The following is a 17718-nucleotide window of genomic DNA, read 5'->3' as shown; positions in this document are numbered from 1 at the left end:
AACTTAATATTATCACCTTATATGACTTCTAACTTTACATACTATTTGCACTGAAATGAGACAGAAGATTGCACTCAAGATGTGTACTTTTTAAAGTCATGATAAACACTTCTATGCATTTCATTCCACTTCTATCCTCATGATCTTAAACTATGTTTAAAATAAAACTATGTAAAAACTCACCAAGTCAGTAGGAAGACTCTAATTTGTCTTGTCTAACAGGAAATCTCTGTGGGAAATAGAGATGATGAATCAGACTTAAGATTCTCAATCTCATACAAGTCTCCACTTACCTAGGCTATTTTGAAAAGAGAAAATTTCACAAAAGCAAGTGATACATTAGGTGGGATTTACTAGTCAAAACTGCCATTCTTGTATCTCAACACCAGTTCTGAGTGCTCTAGTTACTAGTCATCTCTCAAAAAGGTTATACTTAGAAATTAAAGTCAGAAAAATTCAAGTTAATTCTTCTAATGAACTGGCCTATGAATACAGCAATAATGAAATAAGTGACTTGCCCCATGTCAACATTTATAAGAGGAGAGCAATCATTTTTGCCAGCAACTGCACAAAATGCTTTAAAAACTACTATCAAGTTTTTATGTAAAATATCCCTTATAAAAAGTGCTCTGTGGGTCAATTACACCGAAGCAAGATGCATTTAAACAAAGCTATGTATCCTATGGTTTTAATAAACAGCTGCCACACTGAGGTTGCTGTTGAAGACCAGTGAGATATCTTAGCTAACCACCACCACCACCACCCTAAATAATTTACCATATCCTACAAAGTCACTCAAAACAAAAACAGCGATAAAAATGGTTGCTAGGCTTCTAGGAACATAAGCTAGGCAGAAAATTCTGGTGCTATCTTCCTTTTTATGAGAAAAGGAAATACTGCCTACATTGGGGGTAATCCCTAAAAAACAGAATATTTTCCTGAAAATGTAGATGTTATCTTTAACTGATACCCTGGTACAAATAAGCTCCTCTTACTTTGGTTAACCAAGTCTAGTTACTATCAGCAGTGGATTTGAGCCCTCACCAAAAACCATACTAAACTACTGAATCTAAACATGGACAAGGCATGATTAGAAGATTTAAAGTAGCAAGAGTCAGGTCAAATTTATCTAGCGGATATTTACCGAACACCAACTGCGTTTAATATTTTGGTTTCTCAGTTAATTAGAACGCACACTTTTAGGCCTAGTGGACAGGCAAAATTTAGTGATAAGGACTAGAAGGAACAGGAACACTTTCACCCTGTTCTGTGGGTAGAAAGACAAATCAGTACAACCATTTTGGAAATCAGTTTACTCTTACGCCACCTGGGAAACCCCTAACTAAACTAAAGATCCAACAATTCCACCCCCAAATATGGCCCAGAGAAAGTCCTGCACATGTCCATCGCACATATAAATGAGAACATTCACAGCAGCAATGGTACTAACAACTAAAAATATCAACAGAACAGATACACAAACTGTGATACATTCATGACAGGAATATATATACATGGCAATTAAATTACAGTTCTACGTAACAACACAGATGAACTTTACAAAACATATAGTTAGGTTCTGAAAGAAGACATGAAAGAACACATGTAATGTTATCCCATTTAATTACATAAAGTTCAAAAACAGACAAAACTAAGTTATACTGGTCTGCAATGAATCCTACGTGGTGAAATCACAAAGAAGAATCTACTACCACAAATGTCAGGTCAGTGACACCTCTGAGCAGTGGTAGGGGCTATGATCTAAAAGGGGCTATGATCTAGAATACAACAAGCTTCTTCTAGGTGCTAGCAATGGTATTTATAGGTATAAACGGTGGTTATACAAGGCATTAACATAAAATAGAGTATATATGGTATGTATATATCTCCTCCAATGTCTAAGGGTGAATACAGTGTCTTCCACAGAATACATCCTTGACTTGTTTTGCAAGGCAACTCAGGGTAAGAACTTAGCAATAAAGCAGGGCCACTCAGGAATGAATATCTATAGACAGGCTTTCCTATTATACTTCCTTTCTCTGAATTTAAATGTAATACTTAAGATCTGTATTTCTGGGAAATTTTCAGTACTGACACAAATGTTTAAATCTTTGTACGACTGCTCACCAGGAGCCATTAGTTAATACCCGAATTATAAGAAACCATAACTTTTGAACGTAAGTATTTTTTGCCATTACCTTTTTAGTTTAATCATGGATGAAACCTCCAATGATTTCCATCTCACTCTGAGTAAAAGCCAAAGTCTTTAAAATAACTGAAAAGGCCCTGCACAATCTGGACCTCATTACCTCTCTCGCCTCATCTCCAATTATGTTCTCTGGAGCTCTGTGTTCCAGCCACATCGCTCTTCTCTGCTGCTGTTTCTCAGACAGAATAACGCTCGTTCCTGCCTTAGGGCTTTGTACTTGCCCTTTATCCTACCTGGATAACTCTTTCCCCAGATATTCTCTTGGCACACAACCTCACCATTGTGGGGCTTTCCCTAATAATCACCAGCTCTGTGAGGCCTTCCCTGACACCTTTAAACATGTCATCCCCAGCCCCCACAGCCACAGTCTCATTTTTCCTTCATTTTTTTCTACAGCACGTAAGGTCATCTATCATACTTTACCTGAGATGTAGGACGGCAGATGTCTGTTTTGTTGCTATACCCAGACAGTGTTTGGCACATGGAAAATCAGAAATAAATACTTATGTAATAAATGATTGAATTAATCTGCTCTTTAGATTTCTATCCTTGAAAGATTAGACAGTAACGTCATACATTTGAAAAAAAGGTTTCCCCTCTCTAGAAATCAAATTTATTAATAAAGTTTTACTAAAAAGATTTAGATTTCTACTCTTATCACTACTGACTTATAGGTAAATAAAAAGTCGATATGAACTAAATTGTATCTTCCCCTAAAACAAATGTGCATCCCATGTTTTAATGATGACAATGCTGGGAAACCCCACAGCTCTCCTGTACTGCTGGTGCAGAACTAAGTCGCCGTAACCACTAAGGGAGCTACTAAGACTGAGGGACTGTTCCCTTTAGTTATACTTTCTATTATTTTAAAGTTTGTTGTTGTTTTTTTTTAGTGAGCATATTTTCATAAAATCAAGAAAAAGATGTTTTAAGTAAGAATTATGCAAACAAAATATAATTCAAGAAGAAGATTCTTTATATTCTGATGCCTACAGAAACAGTAAAGTCTTTTATCATGGATCCAGATGAAATATCCCAATACGGTAACTATGGTTCCAAGAACAAATTATTTTTGACTTTAGGAACTAAAACTTTTTATAGCAGAGTTTCTAGAGTGGAAGGAAAAACAAAACTTCATGGTGCTGGTGTTCCACAGAAGAACATATTTTTATTCTGAAGAAAGATTTAAAATAGAAGCATTTCTCTGCAGCATAAAACATAGGACTAATGTGATAAAGAGCAGGTAAGGAACTCCATTCAAACTTGGTGATTACAAGATAAGGAAGGTATAATTCACTGAACAAAACTGCCTACTGGGTGATCAGACAGATACTTCTGAACATACAGATAGAAGTTATACTTTCACTGGAACACTTCACCTACAATAAAGTCAGAACAAGCCTAGATCCAAAGGTTACTTTCCAACCACAATAACTTGTGACTTGAACTATTTCTTAAGGATATAAACAATATCTGGAAGAAAATACACAGCCACCTGATATTCTAGTTATATTTATTACATTTCCATTTTAAGGTCTTATCAACTGCTTTTAAACACACTTAGCACATAAATTCTTAAAGATATATATTGTGTCTTAAAAACATAAAGTTGATATATTCAAGAAAGGAAGTCCTACTAAAACACTTCAGCAGGTGGTAGGGGTTGCGGTGGGGCGGGGGAGCGGTATATTATTAGAGAAGAGAACCGGTTTTCCTTTATAACACTTTAGCATTCCAAGTGCTCAAAGCTCTGAATGGGAATCCAGCTTTTAAAAGGGGGTAAGAAACATGCAACATAAAAATTACAAATACGCCCAACCTCACAATAATGACTAAAGTACAGTGGATTAATGGAGAAGGAACTGGCAACCCACTCCAGTACTCTTGCCTGGGAAATTCCACGGACAGAGGAGTCCTGCGGGCTACAGGCCATGTGGGCACCACTGTGGGAGCACGCAACCACACAGCAGATTAAAGATTCCAGAAAAAGATGCAAGTGAAACACTAGTCACTGAATCATATGATCCCTAAACAAAATTTACCTGTGATAGTTCTAAGGTAAAGGCTTACACTTTTAAAATGTTTACTTTGGCTAAGAATGCTACAAGAAACTCTTTTGTAAGTATCAGCTACATTTGGATCATGGTGAATTTATAAGACAATATAAGAACTGCATGAACTGGACTGGAGATCATTAACTACCAGTCCTACATTTAATGGGTGAGACGTATTCTACCAGTCCTACATTTAATGGGTGAGACATATTTTAGGAGTTAAAAAGTAATAAAACATATAATGTTTGAGAAAGGGAAAAGATGAGCAGTCACTGATGTATATGAAAATCAGCTACTGGATATGAAACAATAAAAATACAGAACATTAAATGCAAAGGTTGCCATATTTATCCAAGTCCAGAGAGAATCCACAGGAAAAGAACATTTCAGAGCCTCTGGTCTTAGTAAAAGAAAACTGGCAAAATGGGAGAATTAAAATAAGATATTTTGGATAAAAATCAAACCAAAAAAGCAATAACAAGGAACGAGGAGGAAAAAACGGTATGAGGCGGTTGTTCAATGAAGTTTTGTCTGTAATGGCAAAAAGAAAAATGGAAACGATTTAAATATCCATCATGGAGGTTTGGGGATTTGGTAAACTGATATATTCATACAGAAGGGTAAAAAGCTAAAACAAGGTACCTAGATCTCTGTGGAACCACGTGGATCTTGAAAAAATAGAATAAATAAAAAAAGTGACTGTGATAGAATTTATATGTTCACACAAACACCCCGTACTGGATGGATACGAAATTCATGGTCAGAGATTAGAGACTGTCTCTTGGGAGTGACGTGGGAAAAAGAAACTGAGAAAGTCAATCAGGAGGACTTCAACTGAAGGTGTCACAATCTCTCTACTTCTTGTTAGGCTTCCCCACTCCCCCCCACCACCCCCCAAAATAATAAATTCAGAGGGAGCTGTAGGTTAGAAAAGCTTTAAAAAAAAAATCAACATCACAGCAATATGTTAAATACACAATAACATAGTCTGAACCAAACCAAAAAAGCCAATGAATTCAGTCCAGTTCTTCTCAATAATAAAAAACTTAGCTCTTGGTTAAATACTGCCCCCAGTTAATGGGAACAGAGCACTACGGTTACTTAAGCAGAGGGAGCAAAGGGACTGACTTTATACTTCAATAAGAATAACACACAGTAACCCAGGACATGCTCAGTCAGTTCTCACGTTTCCACAGAGCACCTTCTCCTTCCTCCTCCTCATCTACCTCTAACCTCCTGAAAGCCTGTCCTCCATCTTTCCCTTTCACTCACTCTCCTCTAAGACCAACCCCTTCTTCAGTCACCTCAAAGAATAGTACCTGAATTCGAAGACAGATTTTTAAAAAGAAAACTTGAGCCTTCTGGAAAATGATTTAAATGCTTTTTCTTGAGCATGCCTTGAAATCTGTTTTTCCTCCTTCTTGCTTCTCATTTTCCATTCCCCAACCTGTATTCCCCCCCCAGCTTTTCTCTTGCTGACCAACAGCTGCTTTCAACTGCCAGCAAGCCTCTGGCATGTTTACACTTCTCCTTTCTTAAGAAAAAGATACTCCAAGTAAACCAAACAAAAGCTCACTCCATAGCCCAAAGAGCAAATAAAGGGGGAAAATTTTAAGTAAAAAATACTAACCACATTCTGCTGCCTTTCATTTTCATTATGTCAAGGAATAAAATTCTAACTACCAAATAAGAAAGCAAAACCAAACTTTCATTATGTCATCCTCATCGCATTAATCTGGGGTTCTCTGTTTCACAAGTCATTTGGTTAATAATTACAAGGCCACATAGAATAGGTATACAGAGTTGAGTACTACTACAGTTTAATGGAAATCATAACCTCAAGATTCACAGTCAAGATATAGCCTGAACACTCCCACCACTACCTTCCTTGTCTTTTTTGTGGAGGAGGGGTATGCTAATCCTCTCTGTATCGCTGTATTGTTCAAATTTTAGTATTTGTGCTGCTAAAGCAAGAACTTCTTTGTCATCTTTAAAAGGACTTCTAAGGTCCTTTTGTGGTAAGTGCTTTAAGCTATATAACCATTTCCTTACAAGCAGTAGTCAGTGCTTCACTGTCTTCAAAGTACTCTCACATTCATGATTTTCTTTGGGATTTTTTTTTTTTAACAGAACTGTGAGGCATGCAGGGCAAGTATTTTACAAATAAGGAAACAAACAAACAAAGAGAGACAATACAAATAAGGAAACAGAAGTTAAGGGGTTTACAATCTATCATGGTTCAGTTCAGTAGCTCAGTCCTGTCTGACTCTTTGCGACCCCATGGACCGCAGGATGCCAGGCCTCCCTGTCCATCACCAACTCCCGGAGTCCACCCAAACCCATGTCCATCAAGTGGATGATGCCATCCAACCATATCATCCTCTGTCGTCCCCTTTTCCTCCTGCCCTCAATCTTTCCCAGTATCAGGGTCTTTTCAAATGAGTCAGTTCTTCTCATCAGGTGGCCAAAATATTGGAGTTTCAGCTTCAACATCAGTCCTTCCAATGAACATTCAGGACTGATCTCCTTTAGGATGGACTGGTTGGATTTCCTTGCAGTCCAAGGGACTCTCAAGAGTCTTCTCCAATACCACAGTTCAAAAGCATCAATTCTTCCGTGCTCAGCTTTCTTTACAGTCCAACTCTCACATCCATACATGACCACTGGAAAAACCATAGCCTTAACTAGACGGATCTTTGTTGGCAAAGTAATGTTTCTGCTTTTTAATATGCTATCTAGGTTGGTCATAACTTTCCTTCCAAGGAGTAAGCGCCTTTTAATTTCATGGCTGCAGTCACCATCTGCAGGGACTTTGGAGGCCAGGAAAATAAAGTCTGACACTGTTTCCACTGTTTCCCCATCTATCTGTCATGAAGTGATGGAACTGGATGCCATGATCTTAGTTTTCTCAATGTTGAGCTTTAAGCCAACTTTTTCACTCTCGTCTTTCACTTTCATCAAGAGGCTTTTTAGTTCTTCTTCACTTTCTGCCATAAGGGTGGTGTTATCTGCATATCTGAGATTATTGATATTTCTCCCAGCAATCTTGATTCCAGCTTGTGCTTCCTCCAGCCCAGCGTTTCTCGTGATGTACTCTGCATATAAGTTAAATAAGCAGGGTGACAAAATACAGCCTTGATGTACTCCTTTTCCTATTTGGAACCAGTCTATTGTTCTATGTCCAGTTCCTGACCTGCACACAGGTTTCTCAAGAGGCAGGTCAGGTGGTCTGGTATGCCAGTCTCTTTCAGAATTTTCCACAGTTTATTGTGATCCATACAGTCAAAGACTTCGGCATAGTGAATAAAGCAGAAATAGATATTTTTCTGGAACTCTCTTGCTTTTTCGAAGATCTAGCGGATGTTGGCAATTGGATCTCTGGTTCCTCTGCCTTTTCTAAAACCAGCTTGAACATCTTGAAGTTCATGGTTCATGTATTGTTGAAGCCTTGCTTAGAGAATTTTGAGCATTACTTTGCTAGCGTGTGAGATGAGTGCAATTGTGTGGTAGTTTGAGCATTCTTTGGCATTGCCTTTCTTTGGAACTGGAATGAAAACAGACCTTTTCCAGTCCTGTGGCCACTGCTGAGTTTTCCAAATTTGCTGGCATATTGAGTACAGCACTTTCACAGTGTCATCTTTCAGGATTTGAAATAGCTATCATGGTTACACGACTATTAAGACAGCGGACTGAGTTCAGAACTCCAAGTCTTTCAGCTTCTAATCCAATACTTTAATTCCTGTGACCAGATGATTCTTAGATCAAGGATTATTCAACATGGAGGAATTGGATAAACACCCTGATAGAAGATACCTAACTATATATCCTAACTTTCAATTCTGATTTCATTTTCAAGTGGTAACTCTGTTGAAAATTATGCTCTTTTGTTCTAACAAATTCTGAGCACCATTATTAATGACACCTGGGCAAACCGTTGATAGGCTCAGGCCTACTTTCATGACTAGAACCTGGGAAAAAAAATCCCATGTCCTAATACTTTTTAATAACTTTCTATATTTTAGCACCTAATCGTTAATTTTTTAAAATGAAATCTCTACTGTTCTAATATGTCCGAGTTTTCTGAGTTTACCAAAAACAAACAAACACTGTCTTTTCCAGAGGAGATCTCTCTCCTTTGCCAGAAGCTTACAGAATTAAAAAGCACAATTTCTAACATTCCTTAATTATATTCATTTGAGAAGTCTAACATGACTAAAATACTAAATGGCACCATCTTCTATCCGGTTGCTCAAGCCAAAACCCCTATCTTTCCATATCCCATCTATCAACAAGTCTTGTCAGCTGTACTGCTTCTCTAATGTAATCTACATTAATCCATTTCAAAGTTCATCCATTTTTGTGCAGTTTTCTCTCAGTGGCACCAATGTTACCTGGTTTCTAATTGATCTTCCAATCTATTCACCACAGAGCAGCCACAGTGAACTTAAAACAGTAAACCAGTGTCAACAATTCACCTTGTAATGCAGAGGACACTGGTTCGACCCCTGGTTGGGGAACTAAGATCTCACATGCTGTGGAGTAGACCAGAGCATGCGCTACAACTAGAGAGTCCTTCCAGGGAAACGAAGATCCTGAATGATGTAGCGAGGATCCCACATGCTGGGACCGACACAGCCAAAGAAATAAATACACATATTTTTAAAAGTAAATCAAATCATGTCACACTTCCATTTATCCACACTTAAAATAAAATTCTGTCTCATTTACCTGACCCTCAGTTCAGTTCAGTTCACTCAGTCGTGTTTGACTCTTTGCGACCCCATGGACCACAGCATGCCAGGCCTCCCTGTCCATCACCAATTCCTGGAGTTTACTCAAACTCATGTCCAGTGAGTCAGTGATGCCATTCAACCATCTCATCCTCCATCATCCCCTTTTTCCTTCTGCCTTCAATCTTTCCCAGCATCAGGGTCTTCTCCAATGAGTTAGCTCTTTGCATCAGGTGGCCAAAGCACTGGAGTTTCAGCTTGAGCATCAGTCCTTCCAATGAATATTCAGGACTGATTTCCTTCAGGATGGACTGGTTGGATTTCCTTGCAGTCCAAGGGACTCTCAACAGTCTTCCCCAACATCACAGTTCAAAAGCATCAATTCTTAGATGCTCAGCTTTCTTTATAGTCCAACTCTCACATCTATACATGACTGCTGGAAAAACCACAGCTTTGACTAGATGGACCTTTGTTGGCAAAGTAACATCTCTGCTTTTTAATATGCTGTCTAAGTTGGTCATAGCTTTTCTTCCAAGAAGCAAGCATCTTTTAATTTCATGGCTGCAGTCACCATCTGCAATGATTTTGGAGCCCTATAGGGTCCTAATGGAGAAGGCAATGGCACCCCACTCCAGTATTCTTGCCTGGGAAATCCCATGGACGGAGGAGCCTGGTTGGCTGCAGTCCATGGGGTCACTAAGAGTCGGACACAACTGAGCGACTTCACTTTCACTTTTCACTTTCATGCATTGGAGAAGGAAATGGCAACCCACTCCAGTGTTCTTGCCTGGAGAATCCCAGGGACAGGGGAGCCTGGTGGGCTGCTGTCTATGGGGTCGCATAGAGTCAGACACGACTGAAGCGACTTAGTAGTAGTAGTAGTAGTATAGGGTCCTAATAGAAACTGGCCCATTATGCCAAAGTCATCACCTACCCCTTACTCCAAACACACTGGCCTTTCTATAAATAAGCCAAGCCCGTTTTCCATCTCAGGACCTTAGCACTATCTTCCCTCAGCTTGGAAGACACTTCTAGATATTCATATTGCTTGCTTCTTGTTATTTACTTTTAGCTCAACAGTCATTTCTTTTTAAAAAGGCGTTCAGTGACCACAATCAAAGTAACAGCCCCATCCTCATTCGTCCATGGATTTGTTTTCTGTGAATTAATTCTCTACACTGTCTACAGTTTATATAGCCTGATCATATTCTGAATGCACTTATAATACTGACATTCTGGTCCTGCAGATCTGAAACCAGAACCTAAACAGTGGGAGCTCTGGGAAGATAACACCCAGTTCAAAGTCAGAAGCAGTCCCCTTGTCTTTCTCTTGTTCACGTCCAAAAGACAATTAAACCTTCTTTTTCTTTTGGGTGTAAAAATGTTTAACAAAACCACCCTTGATCTTTGAAAATCATCTTATTGCGTCCACTTAGGCTTCTCTTTTTAAAAATGATAATATCAAGCCTGGATTCTATCTTGCCTAAAACAAATTATTAGTTTTTCTGACCACTAAGAAGGCTTCAAGTACACAGTTTATTTTCTACCAGTTAAGGAAAACAGCTGATCATAATGGGACTGACTGGGAGCTGAGATCTGTTTTTCCTGAAATGAGAAACTGGTTTACAAGTAGTAAAAGAAAAGGTACACATAAAAGCATTTTTGGAGATATAGAAATAAATAATAACAAAAACTGTAACAAATCCCTTTTGAGTGATACTAAAAAAACAAGAAAAGTTGTAATACTACTTGATTCAAGGGAGCCTGAATACTCTTTGAGGGCAAGGGACATGCGCCCAGAGAATCCTGTATTGTACCTGGCACACAGAAGGTGCTTCATAGACATCTGCTGAATAGAGGAATTAGGAAAATATTCTAGAGGTAGAAAAGGATATAATGAATATCCAGTAAAATGACTGTTTTCCAGTCATACCTAATTCAACTGCTTAACTGTCAGGCTACCCAATTCCACAGGTCAGTTTGCATTTACAACACAATTAAACTGGCTACAGAAACTGGATTCCTCACCAAGGATATGAGGTTACAAAGATAAATTTTCAACTCTTTGTCCCTGGCCCTCTATAACCTTTTCTTCCTTTCAATTCAACCAAACCTTAACTGATTAAAACTGCAGAGATATTTGACTCTGATCCTCAAGATCTAAAAAGACTCCTTGATTTCTTGAAAGCCCTTTCCTTTCAACCACCAAGTCATCTTAGCGGCCAAATCAAATTATTATCAAATAGAGATCCCATCTGGGAGAGATCTATGGATTATTTAACTTTTGGAAGACTGTTTTTCCCACCTATACAACTTGTCACATCAAAAACAGATTTTACTTGACATCCAGCAACTACCCTTAGCATTAATAAATGTGTTTCCTGGAGAAGGAAATGGCAACCCACTTCACCATTCTTGCCTGGGGAATCCCATGGAAAGAAGAGACTGGTGGGACATGACTTAGTGACAAAACATTGTTTGAACTTAGTGACGAAACAAAAAACCATTGCTTGAACCCTAAAGTCAATCAACCATAAAAAATATTCACTGACTGCAGTTTGGATGTCCAGTCTGAAGCTAAACCACCAGTCTCAGCAGTATCAATTTCTTTGCTTGGTTTGAATTAAGAGAAAATGTTTCTGGCCCTGAAGAGCCCAGAAAAGACTCAACTTACAGTTAAAAGAAGAACTCATATTTTAAAGAACTGAGAATTCATCTTCAATGTATAAAATTCCTCCATTAAACAATTTCCCTATCATCTTTTTCAGTACACTTGATCTTTAAATAGCAAGCCACTTAGAAGACACAAAAAGTATTTATCCATCTATTCACTCCTGAAAATTAGGTGGAGCAAAACCTCATAAAATCATTTTAAAAATCTAGGATAGTCAGCTAGTACTCAAATAAAAAAGAGAAGGTTTGAACTCATTTCAAATATTAAAAACTTACAGAACTCATAAATAAACTCTCTTTTAAGGATAAGTTACAAATGTAGGTAAGAGTTAACACTACCATTTTACCTTTATTGCCAGAGGTAGTTACATTAAGATCTGTCTTACAAAGGTCAACATTTTGCTGTGTCTTTCAAAATCAATTCTTCACAATGAGAAATGGACATCAGTTAAATAAACTGTCAGAATAAGAACAGAACATATCAATATATTCATAAGCTCCTGAAGTCCTTTAGATCCGAATTCTAGCGTAGGTGTTGCTGATACTTTCCTAAATCTAAGTTTTCTTATACTTAAATTGAGGTCAACTATCCAAGGTTCTCTAAGGTCCCTGCCAGAGTTAGAGTTCTATGACCCTTTGGAAAAACTTAAAATTACATTTGCCTCTCTTCATGTATGCTTTTTAAAAACTAAAAGCAACATGTATTCAGTATAAATAATTTCAAAGTCACAGGAAGCTAAAATTGAAGAGTAAAAGTTACCTTCCAGACACCCAAATCCTCTTCCTTTGCCAGATCCCCAGATTGGGAAATCTGTTTTGTGATCAAGACCATCCTCAAGAAAAAGAAATGCAAAAAGGCAAAATGGTCATTTGAGGAGGCCTTAACAAACAGCTGAGAAGAGAAGCTAAAGGCAAAGGAGAAAAGGAAAGATATAGCCATTTGAATGCAGAGTTCCAGAGAATAGCAAGGAGAGAGAAGAAAGCCCTCCTCAGTAATCACTGCAAAGAAATAGAGGAAAATAATAGAATATGAAAGACTAGATATCTCTTCAAGAAAATCAGAGATACCAAGGGAATATTTCATGCAAAGATGAGCACAGTAAAGGACAGAAATGATATGGACCTAACAGAAGCAGAAGATATTAAGAAGAGGTGGCAAGAACACACAGAAGAACTGTATAAAAAAAATCTTCATGACCCAGATAACCACGATGGTTTGATCACTCACCTAGAGCCAGATATCCTGGAGACCAAAGTCAAGTGGGCCTTAGGAAGCATCACTATGAACAAAGCTAGTGGAAGTGATGGAATTCCAGCTGAGCTATTTCAAATCCTAAAGGATGATGCTGTGAAAGTGCTGCACTCAATATGCCAGCAAATTTGGAAAACTCAGCAGTGACCACAGGACTAGAAAAGGTCAGTTTCATTCCAATCCAAAAGAAAGGCAATGCTAAAGAATGTTCAAACTACTGCACAATTGCACTCATCTCACATGCTAGCAAAGTAATGCTCAAAATTCTCCAAGCCAGGCTTTAGCAATATGTGACTGTGAACTTCAAAATGTTCAAGCTAGTTTTAGAAAAGGCAGAGGAACCAGGCATCAAATTGCCAGCATCTGCTGGATCATGGAAAAAGCAAGAGTTTCAGAAAAAACATCTACTTCTGCTTTATTGACTACACCAAAGCCTTTGACCATGTTGGTCACAACAAACTGTGGAACATTCCTTCAAGAGATGGGAATACCAGACCACCTTACCTGTCTCCTGAGAAATCTGTATGCAGGGCAAGAAGAAACAGTTAGAACCAGCCACAGAACAACAGACTGGTTTCAAATAGGGAAAGGACTATGTCAAGGCTGTATACTGTCACCTGCTTATTTAACTTATAGAGCACATCATGCGAAATGCCGGGCTGGATGAAGAACAAACTGGGATCAAGACTGCCTAGAGAAATATCAATAACCTCAGATTCATAGATGACACCACCCTTATGGCAGAAAGCGAAGAAGAACTAAAGAAACTCTTGATGAAAGTGAGAGGAGAGTGAAAAAGTTGGCTTAAAGCTCAACATTCAAAAAACTAAGATCAAGGCATCCGGTCCCATCACTTCCTGGCATATGGATGGGGAAACAATGGAAACAACAGACTTTATTTTCTTGGGCTCCAAAATCACTGCAGATGGTGACTGCAGCCATGATATTAAAAAGCAGAGACATTGCTTTGCCAACAAAGGTCTGTCTAGTCAAGGCTATGGTTTTTCCAGCAGTCATGTATGGATGTGAGAGTTGGACTATAGAGAAGGCTGGGTGCGGAAGAATTGATCCTTTTGAACTGTGGTATTGGAGAAGACTCTTGAGGGTCCCTTGGACTGCAAAGAGATCAAACCAGTCAGTCCTAAAGGAAATCATTCCTAAATGTTCATTGGAAGGAATGATGCTGAAGCTCCAATACTTTGGCCACCTGATGAGAAGAACTGACTCACTGGAAAAGACCCTGATGCTAAGGAAGACTGAAGGCAGGAAAAGGGGGTGACACAGGATGAGATGGTTGGATGGTACCGCCAACTTAATGGACACGAGTTTGAGCAAGTTCTGGGAGTTGGTAATGGACAGGGAAGCCTGGCGTGCTGCAGTCCATGGGGTTGCAAAGAGTCCGATACAACTGAGGAACTGAACGGAACTGATGTAAACATCAGGGAACTCCAGAGGGAACACATAAGTTTCTAAAAACTGATACATATAAAAGTTTACTTTTCTATAATGTGCTATTTTAAATACTTATTACATCTGCAGTTGTAGTATGCTATCCCATAGGGGGAGAAACAACTTGGGACTTTCACTGAAATGCAGAAAAAAAATTTTTTTTTAATTTTCAAACCAGGAAAATGAGGTATATCTAATGCAGTATGTCTGTTTTCAACAGAAGCTCCCTCTAATTTTATAAGAAAAGTGGGAAAACAGTTTAGGAACACCCACTATGAAATTACTCCTGACATATTTTTTCCTTTCCTCACCCAAGTAAATCAACCACACCCAATATTAAATCTCTTAAGAAAACTGCCACCAGTTTCTTCTTTTATCAGGGGATCTCTAAAATATAAAAAAGCATCACAGTTTTAAGCATCAACAGGAAGCACTCAAATCAAAGCCAACCTTACATACACCTACACGTAAAACTCACCAAACATAGCAAGTCCCACACTAGGGCCAGAAGGATCTTTCAAAACGAGAGAAGTCTTCTTAGTGCTTGCTCTGACTACACCACAAATTATCAGTGGGGTCCAACTCCAGACTCTGGGTTCAGAGCAGATAACCTAGGTATCCAACAAGGCATCAATTGGGAAAGGAAGGAGCAGTTGAACTAAATGGGACATGAAGTCAAGTATAAGGGTTACTTGGCAAGGATCCTGCCCGTGATATTATCAAAAAAATCACGTGGGAAGTCACAAAATGCCATCACTAACAACAACAATCGAAAAAAGAAAAAACCCTTACCTGTAGGCCCTCTAAGACTGGCTGCAACTGAAATTAGTCTTCCAGGTACTAGCAAAGTCTACCTATTGGAGTTCAATGTTCCATTTAAGAGAATGAACTCCACGAATTAGTAGATACAAATTTTAGGTTTAACAGTTTTCAAATAAAAATGATAAACCACAGAAAAAAAAATTACAATCACATAACCAAAGAGGCAGGTCTCAGGTGGAGATGAAATTACACCTTTCAATACAGTCTACTGTTTCCAAGACACTTAAGAATCTGTTTCTTGGACTTGAGATTGGTATTAAGTGGCAATGGATCAAGAAGAGAAAAATGACTACTTGAAACTAAACCAAAAATCAAACCCAAAGACACTCAGTTTAACACTGAGCTTGCGCATACTGTCGAGAATAAAGCGATCATTAGTTGAGTTGCTATGTTAAATGGCAAACGACTATGATGTAAAAGAAAATAATGGTTCAAAATGGGCTGCAGACAATCTGACAACCAATGTGCGTATTTATTGGTTACTGTCCATACTGGCCAGAAAAGTTTATCCAGTCAGATAAGGTAACGCAGATTACTTCCAAAAGTAAGTAGTAATGTGTTTCTTTCCCCCATTTTATAAGTTTTTAACGACCACATACTCCCTACAAGGCAACACTGTCAAGGCACTGTCGAACAGAGAAAAGGGAGGTGTCTGAGTTTTCCATTGCTGCACAACAAGTTATTAAAAATGGAAACTACAAGTTCAATGTCTTTAGGTCTTCCACATAATTTATAATCAACCCAATTACTCCTATAAATATCTCATATCTATAAACTTTGACTTTCCCAACTTTAGCTAATTCAAACTATTTTTATGAGAGGGGCCTGGCAAAGAGTCGGGATCCACAGGGTCACAAAGAGTCGGACACAACTTAGTGACTAAACAACAACAACAACAAATCCTCATTCTTTATTCTAGAATGAAATTATAACCTTATTTCAATTCCTACCACACATACCTGAGAGAAAAATATTCAAAAAGAAATAAGTATCCACAGAACTCTGGAATAAACTCTGGATGAATTTACTTATTTAGCAATTTTTAATACAATAAAATTTACCTTTCTGTGTACAAACTGTTTGACAAAATTGACATGTAACCACCACCACAATCAAAACACAACAGTTTTTGTGTGCATTTTAACATAAGCACAAATAAGAATTACTAAAGCACTTACTTAAGCAGACAAAAAAGGACCTAAAAATTTAACAAGGATTTACTGAAAACAGAAGAATAATGGTCCCTCTTTTTTTTGCCCCTGCCTTCTAGACAATCAAAATCACTATAATCACCCCCATTTCAGTAATTTCTATGGCTTTATAGTTACCACAGACGCTCCTGCCTAGCTCTTCTGCAATGCAAACCAACTTCCTGCCATGAGACGTCACATGGCTATCTGGTTGACATCTCAAACTAAGTTAAGTCCAAAATGGAGGTCCATCCTTCCTCAAAAAACCTGCTGTCTTCCAGTGATCCCACCATTCATCTAAGTACTCAAGCTATAAACATTAGCTTCAACTTCTTACTCTCCCTCACTTCCCTACCTCCCCCTCAACTTAATCATCATGTCTTATCAATTTTACCTCAGAAATACATCCCAAGCTTGTCTGTTTCTCTTGATCTCCAGGAACAACAACCAGTTTAATTAATTCAGAACATTCGTATACTGCAATACTACCTTAATTGTAAGATTTTCTTATTTCATTCCTGCTGAGTAAGCTGTTTTGACCATACCATCTCTGCATTAAGGTTTCCTCTACCTAGAACGCCTTTCTTTCTTCTTTGGAGAGGTAAACAGCTACTCTAATCTTTCCAAGCAGAATGAAATGCTTCCTTCCTATTTACTCTCAAAGTGTAGCTCTCTTGCTATTATAATTATATGTCTTTCCCACTAGACTGAGTGACCCAGGAGGGCACTTAACCTTAGTAAGCCAAGTATTTAGGCAGTGCCCAGCTAATAGTAGGTGCTCAGTAAATATTGAAAAAGGAATGAGTGAATAGATCATGATCCAGATAGACTAGCTTCAAGGATTTTTACTTCTCTTTGCTAAGTTTCATGCTTACCAAGTGATTTTTTGCTTAGAACAACACAGTAGTTACTAGTTATATGATCTCAGGCAAGTTACTAAAAAAAAGCCTCTCTATACCTCAGGGGCAGTGGCCGAGAGGAGCTACCCCACATCCAAGGTAAGGGGCGGTGGCTGCACTTTGCTGGAGCAGCAGTGAAGAGAGACCCCACATCCAAGGTAAGTGAAACCCAAGTAAGACAGAAGGCACTGAGAGAGGGGATCAGAGGGCAGACAGACTGAAACTACAATCACAGACAACTAGCCAATCTGATCACATGGACCACAGCCTTGTCTAACTCAATGAAACTAAGCCATGCCGTATGGGGCCACCTAAGACAGATGGGTCATGGTGGAGAGGTCTGACAGATTGTGGTCCACTGGAGAAGGGAATGGCAAACCGCTTCAGTATTCTTGCCTTGAGAACCCCATAAACAGTATGAAAAGGCAAAAAGACAGGAT

At 38.5% G+C, this 17718-nt stretch overlaps 1 protein-coding gene across 3 annotated transcripts in view; it reads right to left on the bottom strand.

Annotated features, from left to right (window-relative positions):
- Positions 1–17718, bottom strand: part of SPOP (speckle type BTB/POZ protein) — an 82266-nt gene that overhangs the window by 38366 nt on the left and 26182 nt on the right. For 2 of the 3 annotated variants that reach the window (XM_069603682.1, XM_069603681.1), the window contains one exon: positions 184–229. The exons of the other annotated variant lie outside the window; for it this stretch is intronic. The gene's annotated coding sequence lies outside the window, so the exon portion shown is untranslated. The remainder of the gene's footprint in view (positions 1–183; positions 230–17718) is intronic. 3 annotated transcript variants of the gene reach the window in all.

The sequence above is a fragment of the Ovis canadensis genome, chromosome 11 (assembly GCF_042477335.2).
Source record: "Ovis canadensis isolate MfBH-ARS-UI-01 breed Bighorn chromosome 11, ARS-UI_OviCan_v2, whole genome shotgun sequence".
NCBI classification, from domain to species: Eukaryota; Metazoa; Chordata; class Mammalia; order Artiodactyla; family Bovidae; genus Ovis; species Ovis canadensis.
This window is presented reverse-complemented; position numbering and strand designations above follow the sequence as displayed.